A 20,265-nucleotide genomic window follows, 5' to 3' on the forward strand; every position below is an offset into this window, starting at 1 on the left:
CAGTTATATTACCGGTTGTTCTGTATGGTTGTGAAACTTGGACTCTCACTTTGAGAGAGGAACAGAGATTAAGGGTGTTTGAGAATAAGGTTCTTAGGAAAATATTTGGGTCTAAGAGGGATGAAGTTACAGGAGAATGGAGAAAGTTACACAACGCAGAACTGCACACATTGTATTCTTCACCTGATATAATTACGAACATTAAATCCAGACGTTTGAGATGGGCAGGGCATGTAACACGAATGGGGGAATCCAGAACTGTATATAGAGTGTTAGTTCGGAGTCCGGAGGGAAATAGACCTTTGGGGAGGCCGAGGCGTAGATGGGAGGATAATATTAAAATGGATTTGAGGGAGGTGGGATATGAGGGTAGAGAATGGATTAATCTTGCACAGGATAGAGACCGATGGCGGGCTTATGTGAGGGCGGCAATGAACCTGGGGTTCCTTAAAAGCCATTTGTAAGTAAGTAAGTAACTATCACAAAATTTTGAACGTCATAAACAAATTCTAGCAATACGCGAAATTACATAATTCGCTAGTTTTGGGACTAAGATTGAGTGTTGCGTGGCGTTGTATTTCGCCTGTAGTGCCTTATGCAGCCTTCCTAAATCACTCAGTGTAAAAGAACAGGTGTGAGGAGCTTGAGGAGGCAGTTTCACGCCTCAGGCGTTAAGACTGCCTCGAGCTCTCCATTAAATGAAGGAAGGGCACACAGTACAGTTGAGAATCGAACCAACAATGCAAGGTCGTAATATTAGGGTAAAATGTGTTATACCTGCGGGATAGCCTACAACCCGCATGTTAATAACAGCCTTCTGAAATTATTTTTGATCAAAATATACAAAAAATAAAAAAGTTACTTCCGTATGCCAGTAGTATTAGCACAATTCCATATACTTGTGACCACGTAATTGACATAAGTTGGTCCACGCCTGTAGAGTAACGGTTAGCGCGTCTGGCCACGAAACCAGGTAGCCCTGGTTCGATTCCCGGTCGGGGCAAGTTACCTGGTTGAGGTTTTTTCCGGGGTTTTCCCTCAATCCAATATGAGCAAATGGGTAACTTTCGGTGCTGGACACCGGACTCATTTCATCGGCATTTTCACCTTCATCTCATTCAGACGCTAAATAACCTAAGATGTTGATAAAGCGTCGTAAAATAACCTACTGAAATAAAAAGAAAAAAAACATAAGTTTTGCTAACGCGACAAAAGAAAACTGATTCTAAGATTTGGATAATTTCAAGTGAAAAATTGTTCTGGGGCCGAGAATCGATCCCGAGACCCTTCGTTTAACACACGAATGCTCTACCGACTGAGCTACCCAGGAATCACATGCTACACCGTTCCAATTTTTCCCTTTATATCCACACAATTCAAGGCGCCAGAAACCCAAATTTGAGTGCACACAAACTCTGTGTGACTTGAGTTGTGGTTTTCTGTTAACGTACCTACAGTGACGTATATATTATGCAAATCTGGCTTTCAGGTGAAGCTCCCTGTAAAGCAGACTTGAATAATTTCAAGGGAAAAATTGAAGGATCTCAGGATCGATACCCGGCCCCGGAGCAATTTTTGCCTTGAAATTATTCAAGTCTGCTTCGCAGGGAGCTTATACCTGAAAGCCAGATTTGCATGATTCTAAGATTGATTGTAATAATTAGTAATGGACAAAAAATACAAAATAATATTGCAACTTTTCCAGCTGTGATTCAGAAAATATAGCAGTGGCGTACGCAGGATTTTGTCAAGAGAGGGGTAATTATTAAAAGTGTTTACAATTTACATTATCGGTATTTTAAATATTTTGTGTATTACTACTACTACTACTACTACTAAGTTTATTATTATTATCATTATTATTATCATTATTATTATCATTATTATTATTATTATTATTATTATTATTATTATCATCATCATCATCATCATCATGAAGTCAAATGCGCAAAACGTTAAACGAATGTCTCACAAAAAGTCAGAACTCTAACAGGTGAATACCGCTCATAAAATGAGTTTAAAATCGACAATGCACAATATTTAATATCTGCACTGTAAAACTGCCAAAACAAGTTAAATTTCTTATTGTGTCGGCTTCATTTTATTACAAGGTCTAGGCGGTAGATCTCTCTATAATAAAGATAGCATTGTTATAATTCGAACGTGCCGCAGCACCAAGCATAGGGATTATATTGAAGGAGGGGTAGGAGGATTGTGCCTTATGTCGATGTAGATTTTGTTACTCTGAGAGTGAAAAATCAGAAAAGGGAAGACAATTATTGATTACAAAAATTCAAATCAAAATGTGTATTTCAGATTAGGCCTAATCAAGTTAAATTCTAGAACGTCAGATGTAATTCAGAAAACATCAATTGGAAGGGTTAGAAGCAAAGAGATACAAGTGACATTTCTGAGAACATGAGTTAACAGCATCCAGGGTAAGCTAAGGCATCTAAAATTTTAGTAGCGAAGGAATATATATTTTAACCACATCACACACTAAAATTGAAATAAAAAATTTCACTGAATTCACGAAAGCTTAACTACTTTCGACCACATTTTCTCAAAAGTAACTTAAGAGCAGGATTAGTAAAATTAGTTCGAATTTCCGTGTTGAACAAGGTAGAAAACATGGATTTTATGCTTAACTGTAAATTTAATTAACATTTAACTTCCATTTCGGTCATTACTCATAAGTTTTATTCGAAAAATTTGTGAGAAATTAATGCGAATTTGTAACATAATTTTCAACACAAAACACCACCAATTAAAAACGTAATGAGAATTTTAAAAAATAATTCACCATAAATGCAAGGAATAATTCTGCAACGCTTGGGAAAAGTGACATAAGTCAGTTTCCACAATTGACAACTTACGGAACATCTGCTCGCTTGAGAAAAGAGACATAAGTATTTCTCCCATTACAATAATTCATACAGAAGAAAATCAAATCGACATAAACTAGTGTGAAGACAGTTTTTTCCCCTTCTCCTATAAAATTAACATTTTTGACTTGTGCCACTTTTCCCGAGCAATACATAATTGAAGACCTAACATACTAATGGCGAAGTGCATCAACATTGATTAAAAACGCAGTAATCATAGATTACGAAACGATGGTTAAACAGTAGCCGTGGTTAAAATGTAATTTATGTGCACCATTCATAATCACCGATTACTAAAACTTGGCTAGCTGACACCTCATTTAACCAGAGTAAAGTCTATGATGGTACATTGTTTCTACAAAATGACTAAAGGAAAGCATCCATACCGCTGCAAAGATAATAGTCAACGTCTAAAAACGACTGCGCTCAGTATGTTCTACATCGAAATGAACGTATCCTACATTTTCGCGTTGCATTTGTTTGCCTTTGGGCGCTGTTATATTTGTGAGTTCCATTTCTTTGTTTTTCAGTACTTTTAGGTTAAAATCGTACAAAATGGAAAATTGAATCCAAAAATGATTATATCCCAATGTTAGGTTGAAGTATCGATAGACTTAATTACTAGATTTAAATGTAGGCCTATTATATAAAAAAGATGGAATATCCATAAAGGAAAAGGATGCAGAAAATTGGTAGGAATGTGTGTACGATCTTGGACTACACCAGGGAATTGTGCATTATCCTAAGATCCATCCATAACCTCTCTTTGTTCAGCCAGTGACATAGAGAAAGAGATACTGGTATTCGAGTATTCCCTCTTAAAATACAGAAAATAATAGTTACATAGAATCGTAATATAAGCAGCCGATCCGTAGGAGAAATATGATTGTTCTTGTGTTATTTCAATTGATCCATTTGTAGATTTTGATAAACGAAATCCCTCCTGAAATTTTCTGTCACCTAATTGCTCGCAAGAATTCTCTCTTTCCACTAAAGAATCTTCACGCTCACGCTCTATCCAAGTAATTCAAGTACTGCACAATAATAATCGTCTTCGAAATAATCACCTGTGGTTATGGCCGCCATTTTGCTTTACTTGCTCTACTAATCGCTGGTTATCTCCTTTAACCGCTCATATTTGGCCGGTTAGAGATTACTGTGGTTAACTTCCTATTTAAGTCGTAACCGAGGTCGATCCACCGTAAAAATGCTTAATCGGGGATTAGGTCACAATTTTAACCGATGGTTACACTAACCGACGTTGATGCACGTGGGCATAAAATGTGCAATTTTTTTTTTCTTTCAAGTTTCATTTTATTCAATCTAAGGGAGGAACATCCATATGACAATATCATACTAAACTGAGGGGGCCAGAAGCAAAGGGGTATAAATGCACTTCAATTACTTTTGAGAAAATGTGACTGGAAATGTTTAATCTTTCGTAAACACCGTGAAGTTTTTATTTAAAATTTTAATGTGTGATGTCGTTAAAAGATACAGGCCTATCCCTTTGCCACTAAAATTTTTTATGCTTTAGCTTACCCTGGACGCATTTAACTTACGACACATTAGGTCCCCTACTTTTTCTAGTGTTTATAAGTGATCTTGCCCCCCCCTAATAAAATATGTAGGTCATCCCATATTATTTGCAGATGACACAAGTACAGTAATTACAGCCAATAACTCCAACACATTCCAATCTTCAACAGAGGAAATTCTCTTCAAAATATGTGACTGGTTCTCAGTCAATAAATTGGTATTAAATTGTAACAAAACTAACATAATTCAATTTAAATCCTGTCCAAATTTAACGTAGCAAATTTCTAGCGCAATAATTAACAATACATCCCTACTAGAAGCAACAACAACCAAATTTCTTGGCTGAAAAATCGATAATGTGTTAAATTGGAAAAATCATATTAAAGAAATTACCCCCAAACTAAATTCAGCTTGTTTTGCTATTAGATCTATGCAAAAGATAGTAAATATCAATACCTTAAAAACAATATACTTTGCATACTTCCATTCGGTAATAAGTTTTGGAATAATATTCTGGGGAAATTCCATAGATAGTAACAGTATATTTCTATTACAAGAAAGAGTAATTAGAATAACAGTAGGTGCCAAATCTAGGGAATCGTGTAGGACTATTTTCAAAAAACTACAAATAATGCCCATAGCTTCTCAGTATATATTTTCATTAATAATCTTCCTCGTACGTAATCGTGAAAACTTTGTAACTAATTCAACAGTTCATAGCATAAATACACGTCAAAAAAATGACCTTCATACTCCATCGGCAAGTCTATCGTGCTATCAAAAAGGAGTGCGTTATATGGCAGTAAAAATTTTTTAATAGCCTCCCTATCGATATAAAAAATGAAACTCAAAACATAAAATTATTTAGGGCCAAATTAAAGAAGTACCTAATTTCTCACGCCCACTATTCTGTAGGTGAATTCATGACATTCAATAACACTTCATGAAATTGATACTAAAACTTTGTGTTGTACTAGTAGACTATATTGTAAATCTCGTCTGTATATATTTTATCTAGAGTGTGACTATAAATTAAGAATTTATAATAAACTTAGTATTAAGTTTTTTGACTTGTTCCATATTCTAGCTGTAAGCAATGTATGAATACCATGGAATGTTAATAAATACAATACAACTGATTTTTTAGAAACGACACTTGTACCTTTTTGCTTTTGACCCCCTCAATTGTCTTTGTCGTAGCTCAACTGTTAAGTGACTCATTCGTGCGCCAAAAGATGGTGTTGTATGTATCTCAACATTCTGTGGTGTTTGGGTAAAGGGAGATAAGTCATAAAAATGAGTTCGGAGATAAATGAAAATTAAACTTATAACCCTTATTACAAATAATTTTCTACACAAATAAAACACATCAACTGCTAGTATTCTTTGATTTTTGTACACCCACTTGTATAGTTTAACTAGTGTGTTCATCTTACTTACTTACTTACTTACTTACAAATGGCTTTTAAGGAACCCGAAGGTTCATTGCCGCCCTCACATAAGCCCGCCAGTGGTCCCTATCCTGTGCAAGATTAATCCAGTCTCTATCATCATACCCCACCTCCCTCAAATCCATTTTAATATTATCCTCCCATCTACGTCTCGGCCTCCCTAAAGGTCTTTTTACCTCCGGTGTCCCAACTAACACAAATTCCACCTGGACAAAAAAAATGACTTATACCCCTTTACCCGAACACCACAGATATGTGCTTTTCATAATTATCTCAGAAAGTTGTTTCTGGCACTTAGCTCCTTTAGAATGTTAGATCCTCAATAGAGAAATAAAACTAAGAAATCATACGGGATGCAAGTCGTTGCACAGCAGCACGAACTGTCCTGTACTGTTATACACTTAAATTTAAGCAAATTGTAACAAGGGAGCATGGACACTTGTGCAGCCTGTTAGAGAGCAAGGCAGGCACCCAAAGTTCCTACCACAATAACTAGTTTTTGAGCGGATGTCCCAGAGAACATCTCACGGTGTGTAACTTCCGGTACAGTGAAACCGGTTCCAAAATGAAACAAGAATGGAATTACATATTATGTAAGAAAAAACACCTGGAAGACACTGGGCCGTTACGTACCCGTACTTTTAATATTGGCATCTTTTTATATCAGCTGGAAAGCTTTTCACCGGCGGGGAGTGATCCGATACGATATGACGACGGGTGGGTGCTCCTGTACGGTAGCCGCTGGGTCCCTCTCCCCCCCTGCTCTCCTCCATATTTCCTTTATAGCCTCCACGCATGCATGCACGTCTCACACCCACAAAAATTACAATGGAGTCCATTTTTATAGACTCGGTGGTGGTCGGTCCTCCTGCGGGGAGGTCCGTTGTAATGGCGTTCTTGTACCGCGACTCTGACAAGGGGTTATGGGCCAATTTCTAGACCGACAATGGGTTTTGGGCTGTGTAACACGTCGTGCAAAAGTTTCAGCGACAACGGACTGCGGTGGAAGAAAAATAAATAAACATTAATACAGCCGAAAGACCAAATACTTATCGTAGAAGAAAATAATACGTTTAAACTAAATAACGGCTAAAGAAATAAAAGTCAGTAAATACATAAATGAAAGAACATACAGTTAATTAAAATAAATACTCATACCGATGGTTAAGAAGTAATATTTCATATCTACAGAAATGGTCGTTCAGGTCAACTACACTCTTATTTAGATTAAATACATTATTATTGTGTTCACGATATTGGACAGATAACTAATAGCCTATTTTGTCCTGGAATAGAAGATCTTGGAAAGGAGAGAGACATATCAAACGTTTGTCGATTTTGAGAAAAATTCATTTTTAAAACAGTTGTTTGATTCTTTTGCAAATTTACAGATACGATGTATCATTCCTTAACCTCTATAGTAGAAGAAAATATTACATACAAACTAAATAACGGATAAAGAAATAAAGTTAGTAAATGCATATACATGAACTCAATTTCTGCGAAATAATCATCACCATAATGCGAGAAACAGCATTCTTGAATCGCCCAGGAAATTAAACATCTTTGAAGTATTTGAAGAGATGTATTACGGCTCCATAAAAAAAGAGAAGATATTGTTGCGCTCAATAGAAAGAAGACGATCGGATAGATTTTGAACCCAATTGTGAGATTCGAGAAGGATGTCGGTCAAGCAGAAGAAAATAAGGAAAAACAAAGACATTGCGAGCCAGGTATTCCATATTTTTGTGAAAAGTATGACATTCCAAATTGGGAAGTAATTGGGATTTTAATTGGAGCACGTGATAGTTCTACAAAACTTTGTATTACTCCATTCTTGCGTTTAAGTTTAAATATTTAGTCTTTGGGAGGAATAGCACTAAATGTTTCGAGGAATTCATTGCATATAGTAAATTATCATTTGTGCAATCATATAAATTAACAATAAAAATTGACCCGGCTTTTTTAATTTATAGCCACCTCGATTAAATAGATTATAACAATAAAATTTAATATTGCGAGAAAAAGCTCTTTATTTAAGAAATTAAATTGTATTTTTATTGTTTGACCAGTAGGCTGAACCTTTCAATGGTAACCCTATAAAAAAGGGCAGCTACCCAACATTTTGAGGTCTCTCTCTTAATTTAAATAAATAAATAAAGAAATAAATAAATAAATAAATAAACAAATAAACAAACAAATAAATAAACAAACATATAAACAAACAAACAAATCAATAAACAAATAAATAAACAAATAAACAAACAAATAAACAAATAAATAAAAAAATAAACAAATAGACAAACAAACAAATAAATAAATAAACAAATAAATAAACAAATCAATAAATAAACAAACAAATAAATAAACAAATAAATAAAAAAATGAACAAACAAACATATAAACAAACAAACAAATCAATAAACAAATAAATAAGCAAATAAATAAACAAACAAACAAATAAATAAATAAACAAATAAATAAACAAACAAATAAATAAATAAGCAAATAAACAAACAAATAAATAAACAAACAAATAAACAAACAAACAAGCAAATAAACAAATAAATAAATAAACAAACAAACAAATAAATAAACAAATAAATAAACAAACAAATAAATAAACAAATGAACAAACAAACAAACAAACAAATAAATAAACAAATAAACAAATAAACAAACAAATAAATAAATAAACAAATAAATAAATAAACAAACAAATAAATAAATAAACAAACAAACAAATAAACAAATAAACAAATAAACAAACAAATAAACAAATAAACAAACAAACAAATAAACAAATAAATAAACAAATAAATAAACAAGCAAATAAACAAACAAACAAATAAATAAACAAATAAATAAACAAACAAATAAACAAACAAATAAATAAATAAACAAACAAACAAACAAACAAATAAATAAATAAATGTAAAAATTATTACTACACAAAATTAAATAAGTACAACATTAATGAAATAAATCAATGAATATAAAAAAAGTGACAGGGAAAATAAGTATGCAAAAGTGAAATAAAAAAAAAGACCTAACAGTAAAATTGTCTTATATTCTAAGTCAATCAGTCCATAACATTAAAACAAACTAGGCTACATTAAAACGATTTAACACATAACATTAGCAACATCCACTCTCCTATATGAACTTTTGAATATGCCTACATCCATTTCTAGAGTGACATCTCTCTTCCAACGTAGATTCACTATATTTTTCTGCCCAAGGGTAGGCTCTTCACAGCAAATCCAGCATATTCCAATCTTCTCTATTTTTCGCCTTCCTCTTAGTCTCCGCATATGATCTTAATGTTGTCTATCATGTGATATCTTTTACTGCCCCGAACTTTCTTCCCGTTCACCATTCCTTCCAGTGCATCCTTCAGAAGGCAGTTTCTTCGCAGTCAGTGACCCAGCCAATTTCTTTTTCTCTTCCTAATCAGTTTCAGCATTATTCTTTCTTCACTCACTCTTTCTAGCACAATTTCATTCACTATTTTGTCTGATCATTTCACAACTTCTTTCTTCTCCATATTCACGTTTCAAATATTTCCAGTAGTTCCTTTAATTTCGTGGTGTATATTCTAAATTCTGATCCGTATATAAGAATACTTTAGAATAATGTTATACAGTACATTTCTATTTTTCTATTATTAAGTTTTCCTTCATAAAATGGAGTTTGAAGCACTCGATGCTTAAGGTTTTATATAATAATTTATTTGTTTTCAATATTTCAGTTAGAGGAGTAGTGGGTACAGTGAGACACAAAATATTAAGACATATGTATGCAAGTGATAATTCAAGTATTTTTAAAATCAAGTGCAATAGAAATAGACATTAAAACATGGAGTATAATAATACACAAACAAAAATGTTAATAGATAAAGGACATAATATACAATACGTGTTTGTCAAAAAAATGCAAATGTCCCACTGTTCCCATTCAGGAGGGTACAGTGAGACACCACAGTGTCTATTAACGAACACTGAAATGATTTACATTTCTTTCAAAAGAAAACAAAAACTTGTTGTCTCTTTATCTTGACATGTTCTGTAGGCGTATTAAAATCATTTCGATGTCTGACTTCGAAACCATTGAAACATCTGGAACATTTGGAAAAGTGAATTTTTGGTGACAACAGAGCTTATGATTATAAGAACTTAATGTAATTTTTTTTAACGTTTTCTTAAATTTTGTGAATAATTTTTTATTTATGAAACCATTAAAATGTAATGTATCCATTATTTTAAGCTACAGTTCCTAAATTGGTTACTAGTATGTTCATTTTTAATGTTAGTTACTGGTAAATGTAATATAATTAGAGTTTGTTTTTTGCAAATCATTGGTACATGGGAACAGTGAGACGTCTCAGTGTACACTTCAATGGCATGTCTCACTGTTCCCTTTACGCATAGTTCATTCAAAAATTACGTCATTACTTCAAAATTAAAACAAGAAAGACGAAACTTTGCCAAACATAATCTCAAATACCATAGTATTAGGTAACAAAACATTCATATTTATATCTCATTTGTATATCCAATATAACCTTCATTAAACACACGCCAAAATTTTACTTCTAGAGTGAAAAATTACGAATTATTTTTTCATCACTCACCTTTATAACTAGAATCAAATCGAGTATGAAAATACTGTTACTTTACTCATGCAAAATACAACTCCACTGTTACCAACATCTCAATATCAAAATTTACCATCTAATAAAAATGTCTCACTGTTCTCCCTGTATTTTTTTATTGGGTTATTTTACGACGCTGTATCAACATCTAGGTTATTTAGCGTCTGAATGAAATGAAGGTGATAATGCCGGTGAAATGAGTCCGGGGTCCAGCACCGAAAGTTATCCAGCATTTGCTCGTCTTGGGTTGAGGGAAAACCCCGGAAAAACCTCAACCAGGTAACTTGCCCCGACCGGGATTCGAACCCGGGCCACCTGGTTTCGCAGCCAGACGCGCTGACCGTTACTCCACAGGTGTGGACTTCTCCCTGTCATACTGTACCCACTTCTCCCCTATATGATGCTCAGATACATCATCAATATCATCATCAACTTCACAGCAGCTTAGAGGCCTGTTCCGGCGTACGAAAGAAGTAGCACAAATGTGTACCTTCCTGCGAAGAACTGAAGCTGGTACTCTGTATTTAATGCTGGGAATGGTGCCACGTGTGCTAAAGAGGACACAGAAGACGATGTCTTAAAAGGTATTTAAAAGGTGTATTTATTCCTTGCCACCCTATAATTTGTGACGTCATCGTTTATTTTGTCGTACGGTGTGTGATCTGTATGCAGACGACAGACTTGTCTTCCTTTCTGCGTCATTCTGTTTTTCAAGGTTCTTTAGAAAATAATGAAGGTGGAAAGAAAAAAAAAAAAGACAATTAGTCGTTATTCGTGAAACACTCTCCTGCTGGGTGACAATTCTGCGACTGGAATATCAAAGCAAGTCACTACACCTTCTGCGAAGGAGAGTAAACGTGCATTGCAACATTGAGACAAAATAATGTGTCTAAAATAAAATATTATAGTCTGCATATAGGCTACATGAGAAGGGTCCGGAATTAACTTAAAATTATAATGTAATTTTAATTTCCCATTACACGAAGTATAGATAAAACATTGTAAACCAACATAAAACGAATATTTATTCACGGAATATGTATTATATGTCTTTCTCGTGTTAAATTTTACCGTACCTCGTTAACATGTTTCAGCCTGTTATGGGCCATCTTCAGAACTGGTTGGTGCTGGTCTTGGCGCCTTTTGTTTGTGTTTCTGTGAGGGTGTGTTTGTGTAGCGTAATGTGGAGTCAAATAGTGTGTGTTCTGAAATTGAGTTGTGTGTTGAGAATTTCATTTAGATGTGTTTTTGTGTGTCTATATATTTCGTAATGTTCTAGTGTGTTTAGTTTCTGGCTTTTTAGTTGAATATGTAGAATTTCCATGTCTGTGTTTATGTCTCTGTAGGTGTGATTAGCATTTGTGATGTGTTCTACATATGTAGAAGTGTTCTGTAATTTTGTTATGGATGTGATGTGTTCTTAGTAATGTGTTTGAAATGATGTGCCTGCCTGTCCTATGTAGACGTTGTTGCAGGTGTTTTATTTAAGTTTGCATACGCCTGAAAATTAGTATGTGTAAAACACTGTCCTTTTGCTATATGAAAAAAAAATATTTTTACGATTAAAAAAATTATATATATATATATATATATATATATATATATATATATATATAAATTCAAAATTGTGGCAGTTTACTGTGCAGTGATGAAGCATTTCACTCATAACTCAAAAACTATCCAACATTCTGTGATGGAAATTTTTGTGTATATTTATGCATGTCATATCTAGGCCTACACTATGATGCAAAATCACTTCTCTACCTTTGATAGATTGTCTGATAAAAAAATTAATTCATTTTTAAAAATGGTCAAATATCAGTATTTTCTTCTAAAACAGAATAAAAAAATATATATATTATTTATTAAGGAATGTAGTTGAAAGAGCATGATATTGTAAACATGAGTTTGAGCAATAAAATAAAAGAGAGAGAACATGAAAAAGTTAACAAGTTTATGAGTTATGAGGGAAACGCTTCATCACTGCACAGTGAACTGCCACCATTTTGAATTTTGAAAAAAAAAGTCGTATATAGCAGAAGGACAGTGTTTTACACATACCAATTTTCATTATTGTACAAGACACAGTAATGGAGAAAAAAAAATATTGATTATTTCCAAAAATTTTACTGCTGTAAGCTACACCTAACCCCTTAAGCCAGGGCTGCATTTTATAAGAATTATAAGGTGTCCCTAAAGTTTCTGGCAACACTATACTAATGTGATTTTATCTGCTTTGATGATATCTGGTAACAGCTGGCAACAATGAAAAAATGGCCATATTAGCCTTTTAGGAACGAATCTTACGCGAACCCTAATAATAATAATAATAATAATAATAATAATAATAATAATAATAATAATAATAATAATAATAATAATAATAATTCTTTATTTATACTGGCAGAGTTAAGGCCATAGGGCCTTCTCTTACACTCTACCAGGTCACAAAGTATACAAGCAGTTAAAATTTAACAAAAAGTTAAGGAACAGAATACTAACATATTAAAAAAATAATAATAAATAAATAATAATAATAATAATACTAACAATAATAGTAATAATAATAGCATAATAAAATCGACACTAAACAACATTAAAATAATACCATAATAGAAAAAAAAAGTAAAATACATTGCAATATAGTGAAAGCAAATCATTTAGTACAAATGGTTAATATGGAAAAACGTAAGGAAGAATATATCAGAATGGAATGTAATAAAATAATAATAAAAAAGAAAAGAAATACGAAAATTAAATAAAATTCACGATAAAAAGGCTATGAAAATAAATTCATCGGCTGATAAAGAGAACAAAAAAGGGGAAAGGAAAGAAAAATAAATATATAGCCTACATTTTTACAAAACTATTGCAGAGAAAAGGGCTTATAACTGAAAGGAATCTAATTCAAAAAGTGCAATTTTAATTTATTTTTGAAACTAGACAATGTCCGACAGTCTCTGACCCTACTAGAGCGGCATGAGCAATATAAACTAAGATTAGGTAAAAAAAAAAAAGATACCATCCGCGTGGTCTAGGGTAGCGAGCTGGTTTCGGGCTCCAAGGTTGCGTTCTGGCGTGGGTTAGAATCCTCCTTCTTCTGATTACTTTTCCGAGATTGTCCCGAGTTTTTTCTCCGACAGTAAGGCGCATGTCATGTCATCCCATGACGAATTCTCGGACTCATATTGGTGTAGGTCTAATACCATCTCGCTGTCACAAGTTCCATCGATGGAAGATAAGAGAACAGTTAGTAATGCGTCTATGATTAACCGGTAAAAGTATGGCAGACGGAAATTTGTGTAAGCACCCAACTGAGGGAGGGAACCAAGTTTGTGAATCACCCGGTGAGACTCATTCGGGAGCCTGATTGTAAATGATTCATAAAGCCGCGTTTATTGCACCATTTCGTGACTAGAGATTCCTTCAATAAAAGAAATTTTCTTTTCATGGATCAGAGATAAGGGGACCGCATCATGCTAGGAGATAAAAAAAAATAAAGACTGTGTTCATATTTTCATCACCTGCTGCTGCACAGAAATCTGAGTGCGTGCGCAGGAAATAGACCCGTTGCGTCGGCAGCCCCTCACTCTGACTGAGAGGAATAAAGCAGTAATTGATCCAAGAGCTGCGATAGTACTTAGATAGATGTGCGTAACAAAAAAATAGCTTTGGATAAATCTGTCAAGATCTGAATATGTAGTTCACTAAAAATGACTAGTCCATATTTACAAACACAATAATTACAAAAGTCCATATAGGCCAGTCTACCTTGTAAATAATTTATGCAAGTCTTAAAATTTTAAAATTTTCAGTTAGGAAAACAAAAATAATAGACGGGAAAAACCCAATCAGAACAAAGATTGTAATAAAGAATAAAACTTTAGAACAAGTATCCGGTTTCAAATATCTTGGATGTGAAATAAGGATGTTGAATAAAAAATTAGTACATTGCAAGTAATAAAATAATAATACTTACTTACAAATGGCTTTTAAGGAACCCGCTAGTTCATTGCCGCCATCACATAAGCCCGTCATTGGTCCCTATCATGTGCAAGATTCATCCAGTCTCTATCATCATATCCCACCTCCCTCAAATTCATTTTAATATTATCCTCCCATCTATGTCTCGGCCTCCCCAAAGGTCTTTTTCCCTCCGGTCTCCCAATTAACACTCTATATGCATTTCTGGATTCGCCCATACGTGCTACATATCCTGCCCATCTTAAACGTCTGGATTTTAAATTCCTAATTATGTCAGGTGAAGAATACAATGCGTGCAGTTCTGTGTTGTGTAACTTTCTCCATTCTCCTGTAACTTCATCCCTCTTAGCCCCAAATAATTTCTTAATAACCTTATTCTCAAACTCCCTTAATCTCTGTTCCTCTCTCAAAGTGAGAGTCCAAGTTTCACAACCATACAGAACAACCGGTAATATAACTGTTTTATAAATTCTAACTTTCAGATTTTTTGACAACAGACTAGATAACAAAAGCTTCTCAACCGAATAATAACAGATATTTCCCATATTTATTCTGCGTTTAATTTCCTCCCGAGTGTCATTTATATTTGTTATTGTTGCTCCAAGATATTTGAATTTTTCCACCTCTTCGAAGGATAAATTTTCAATTTTTATGTTTCCATTTCGTACAATATTCTGGTCATGGGAAATAATCATATATTACTTTGTCTTTTCGGGATTTACTTACAAACCTATCTGGTCCTAGGGCCTATAAAAGTTTTATTTAGGCCCGCAAAAGTATAATGGGCTGCATTTTATTATATCGTATCCATGGAGAAATTGAATCATGGGCTAGTACGCCACAAAATATTTCAACTTCAAACACATATTTTTTAAAGCAAAAAAAATCCTGTTTTGTGAATTAGGTCACTTTTCGAGGCAATGATAAATAAAATCTACATGTGTGTTCACTATGGAAGTGAAACTGAAACCTTTCACGCTACCACTATCTGTCAGTAATTATAAGAAGTGCCCCAACACAGATATGAACCTACAACTAGACACGGGCGGGAAAAGATTAGCAGCACACGAACTCCGGCAGGTTTATTTGAGTTTATCGTGCCCATCGAGCCTCTTTGTTTTATAACCTTGTGACATGAAGTTCTTTATGGTGCGGGCTCCACGTACAAATAGCCGGAATCCTGGAATAAGACCTACGTTTGTATTGCACAGAAATATCTGCTTAGAATATTTACACTTTATTACTCCCTAATGCAGTCATTTCTCCGAAAGGCACACGTGTAAAATGCATGTACGTCTATCGATCATAACACGTTTAGAAGAGTGGGATTGTTAGATGCATATGTATTTCAGCCAGGAAAACAGCAAAACTGACATAAAGGCACTTCACTTACCTTAGGCTGGTATTCATAGTCGACACTTTCGATTAAAGTGTCCTTTGGAAGACGCAAATTATCACTTTTCCGTTGCACAGTCGACACTTTGCTGCAAAGGATCACTTTGGATGAAAGTGTACTTCCGACCACACTTTGAGCCGAAAGTGTCACTTTGTAGAAAAATGGCGGACGAAAAAGACAAAAATGAAAATAAAGGGAAAACGCTATATCAATGAAGCAGGTACATATAAAAACTAACCTAACGAAATAAATGAAATATAGACACAAAACTTAACCTAACTACATAATATTTTGCAATTCATTTTGCGTAATTTTCAGAAAAGTCTATGAATATATTAGAAATTTATTTTTTCAGTCGTTGACTTTACTACTTTATATATTTTGTTAGGTGTTAACCTTTACATAATAAATTGTGTAATGTATGAACGTTTTCGTTGAGCATGTGAACTTCATCAGATACAATCTGTCATTTTACAATATCAATACTCTCAATGTTATCTACACAATTCACATACAATACATGTTTACTATCATATGAGGATAAAATCTATTAAAAATTATATGAATTAGTTTTATAATGTTCAATTGTGGATACCCCAACTGTCAACAATTAAAATATACTTTTATTATCATGGATATATTCTTTGCAAGTCATCACATGTGAACGACATTATGAACGCTGTAATGATATGAGGCTAAAAGTGAGATTAAAATATAAAAATGAGCTAACTCTATTCAATGCCTTACTATGCATGTGAGGATTTGCAAATTACAATATTTTGTTACAAGGTATTCACTTTTCCATATCATGGTGTAAAATTCTAGTCTGTTATGACTGCCTATATTTTGTAGGTCTTGGTGTTATCATTTATGCCAATATGTTGGGTTTAAACTGTTTATAGTTAATCAGATGATGGGCGTATGTTCTGTTGTTGTTCATGTTACACTGAAAATAATCAAAGTCGTAGGTAGTTAATCTAATTTTGAAACTGATGGATTTGATTTTAATATTTGTAATGTATTAAATGAAACTTACGGATAATTATTCAATCCAGTAGTGATGTTGTAGAAGTTTATTTAACATGGTGTGAATCGAAAGTTAATTGAAACCAGACTTTCAATCAAATTTATATAACAAATTGCACCATTTGTTTTAAATAAGCTAATATTAATTTTCAACACTTAATTTCTTTCAGCGATCTCAGACTTTCGATTCACACCATGTTAAATAAACTTCTACAACATCACTACTGGGTTGAATAATTATCCGTAAGTTTCATTTAATACATTACAAATATTAAAATCAAATCCATCAGTTTCAAAATTAGATTAACTACCTACGACTTTGATTATTTTCAGTGTAACATGAACAACAACAGAACATACGCCCATCATCTGATTAACTATAAACAGTTTAAACCCAACATATTGGCATAAATGATAACACCAAGATCTACAAAATATAGGCAGTCATAACAGGCTAGAATTTTACACCATGATATGGAAAAGTGAATACCTTGTAACAAAATATTGTAATTTGCAAATCCTCACAAGCATAGTAAGGCATTGAATAGAGTTAGCTCATTTTTATATTTTATCTTACTTTTAGCCTCATATCATTACAGCGTTCATAATGTCGTTCACATGTGATGACTTGCAAAGAATATACCCATGATAATATAAGTATATTTTAAATGTTGACAGTTGGGGTATCCACAATTGAACATTATAAAACTAATTCATATAATTTTTAATAGGTTTTATCCTCATATGATAGTAAACATGTATTATATGTGTAGATTGTGTATATAATACTGAGAATATTGATATTGTAAAATGACAGAGTGTATCTGATGATGTTGACATGCTCAACGAAAACGTTCATACATCACACAATTTATTATGTAAAGGTTAACACCTAACAAAATATATAAAGTAGTAAAGTCAACGACTGAAAAAATAAATTTCTAATATACTAACTACATAAACCAATAGAAGATATGTACAAAATCTAACCTAACTATATAAATCAGTGGAACTGATACATACAAAACCTAACTTAACGATATAAATCAATGAAAAAGATAAGTACAAAACTTAATCTATATTAATCAATGGATCAGTTATGTACTGTACAAAACCTAACCTAATTTCACCAGCAGTATCACTAACTATTTAATAAAATGTTATATATCTGAACTGACTGAAATAATCTAAACTATCGGCACCGAAAACTAGAAACTGAAATAAAACAACTTTAAATATATATTTTCTTTCTCGTGCGATAAATTAGGCTCCCAACTCAAATCACAAGCATTATAATCTGTGGGTTACACATTAATTTGTTATTGTTTGTTCACTTGTTTTGAAAGGCATTGTGGGACTTCTGTTACCAACCAAATTGCAACTCTACACTTTGCTGGCGTAAAGTGACACTTTGTAAAGTGCACTTCTTCAATCGTCTATGAATACCACTAATATGAAAGAGCCACTTTCGTCAAAAGTGTCACTTTGGAAAGTGGTGACATAAAGTGTCGACTATGAATACCAGCTTTAGTAGCTATTTCTCAGTAAGTTACACAAAGCACAGACTTACTTACTTACTGGCTTTTAAGGAACCCGCTATTTCATTGCCGCTCTCACATAAGCCCGCCATTGGTCCCTATCCTGAGCAAGATTAATCCAGTCTCTACCATCAAATCCCACCTCCCACAAATCCATTTTAATATTATCCTCCCATCTACGTCTCGGCCTCCCCGAAGGTCTTTTTCCCTCCGGCCTCCCAACTAACACTCTATATCAGGCCTGCACAAGGTTTGCGCTCTCCGAGCTGGCTCACAGCTCATGAGCGGAATGCAGATATTAGCTGCGCTCTGTATAAGGGTGGACTGGAAGAAGGGGTGATCTCGTACAAAATATACACAAAAGAAAGTACTACTACGAGTGTTTATGAAATGAATTCCCGTTCAGTGTTTGCAAAACTATCTTGGACTACTATTAATTAATAAAGAAATATTTATTTTACAAAAATAATATAAATTCTATAGCTACTTAAATGTACAATATCATTTTGTTATATTTTTATTCATCCGTACATCAAAACGAGGTTTTATGCTGTTGGCAGCTGAAAGGAACAGTAGCACTGATCATAATGAAACATCAGTTACAGATGTTCGATGTCTGCCTTTATTAAAGTTGATTATAGAAAACAGTTGCTCACAAATATAAATGTTGAGCCAAACATAGCAATTATTTTCACAGCCAGCCTGTGTAGTCGTGGATATTATTGCTAATGTTTAGTCTTGTAAAACTCAACCAGGCTAGTAGTATTATTCAAACGAGCTGTAAATCGTTAAATGTTAAATGTTATGTTCCGTCTTTTAGATTCCTCCATACTGTACTGTAGCAGTAGGTAAGCAACGTGAAACAGTTACTGAGAATAGGCCTACACACTGCACTCCACAAGATAGCTGAGTGGTCGTTTCCCTCTCCTCTACCTACAGTAAGTCTATGTCATTCTGACGTATCTTCCTCTCCGTTTCGGCGAGCGGTAAACATGGCTCTCCCGCTCCCAAGGAGCGCGCGCGCTCGTTGAGCGCTGTTTGTGCAGGTATGATCTATATGCATTTCTGGATTCGCCAACTAATAACAATGAAAGTTTACGTTCAACGCGTTTCGAGGTACAACCCAACAACTTAAGTTTGTAACCGATAATAGTCAGTGGCGTAGCATGAAATTTTGAGCAGGGGAAGCTAACTCAAGTTGTCTTTCATGCAATATGAGAAAACGTATTACAAAAATACAGTCTTAAATAAATAGTAGTCAATTTCAAGTCAGCAGTCGAAAATTGGTTGGAACATCGTAAGTAACACCAATAAGGCATGACCAGAAATGAGACGTAATAAAATATGATTTCACGGTTTGCACATATCTCTTAACAAATATGCACGTATACGTATAACATTAGCTCACTCCCTGTCATACTTAAAGAAATCACAATATTAGTATCATTACGTAAGTATGCGTCTGTCTTTTGGTTGTGTCCTTCATTGACAGCAAGGGAGTCGGTCATTTGTTTTTTAAATCACACTTTTGTTCGTAAGTCAGTCTTGATAATACAATTGTCCTAAAAAATTCAAGTAAATTAGTGTCAGGAACTGTTATTTCGCTCATTATTTATTATATCAGCCACAATGCACACTAACACTTCAACTGAACACAACTGACGAAAAGGGATAACTCGGAAACTACTTATTTTAAATGTTAAAGCTAGCTTCTTGTGAGCCTTGCGACTAGGGTAGTTTAGTTAGAAAGGGATGGAAAATCTGCGGGGTGGATTACACAGAAGAAACCAGT

Source organism: Periplaneta americana, chromosome 14, assembly GCF_040183065.1.
Source record: "Periplaneta americana isolate PAMFEO1 chromosome 14, P.americana_PAMFEO1_priV1, whole genome shotgun sequence".
Classification (NCBI taxonomy): domain Eukaryota; kingdom Metazoa; phylum Arthropoda; class Insecta; order Blattodea; family Blattidae; genus Periplaneta; species Periplaneta americana.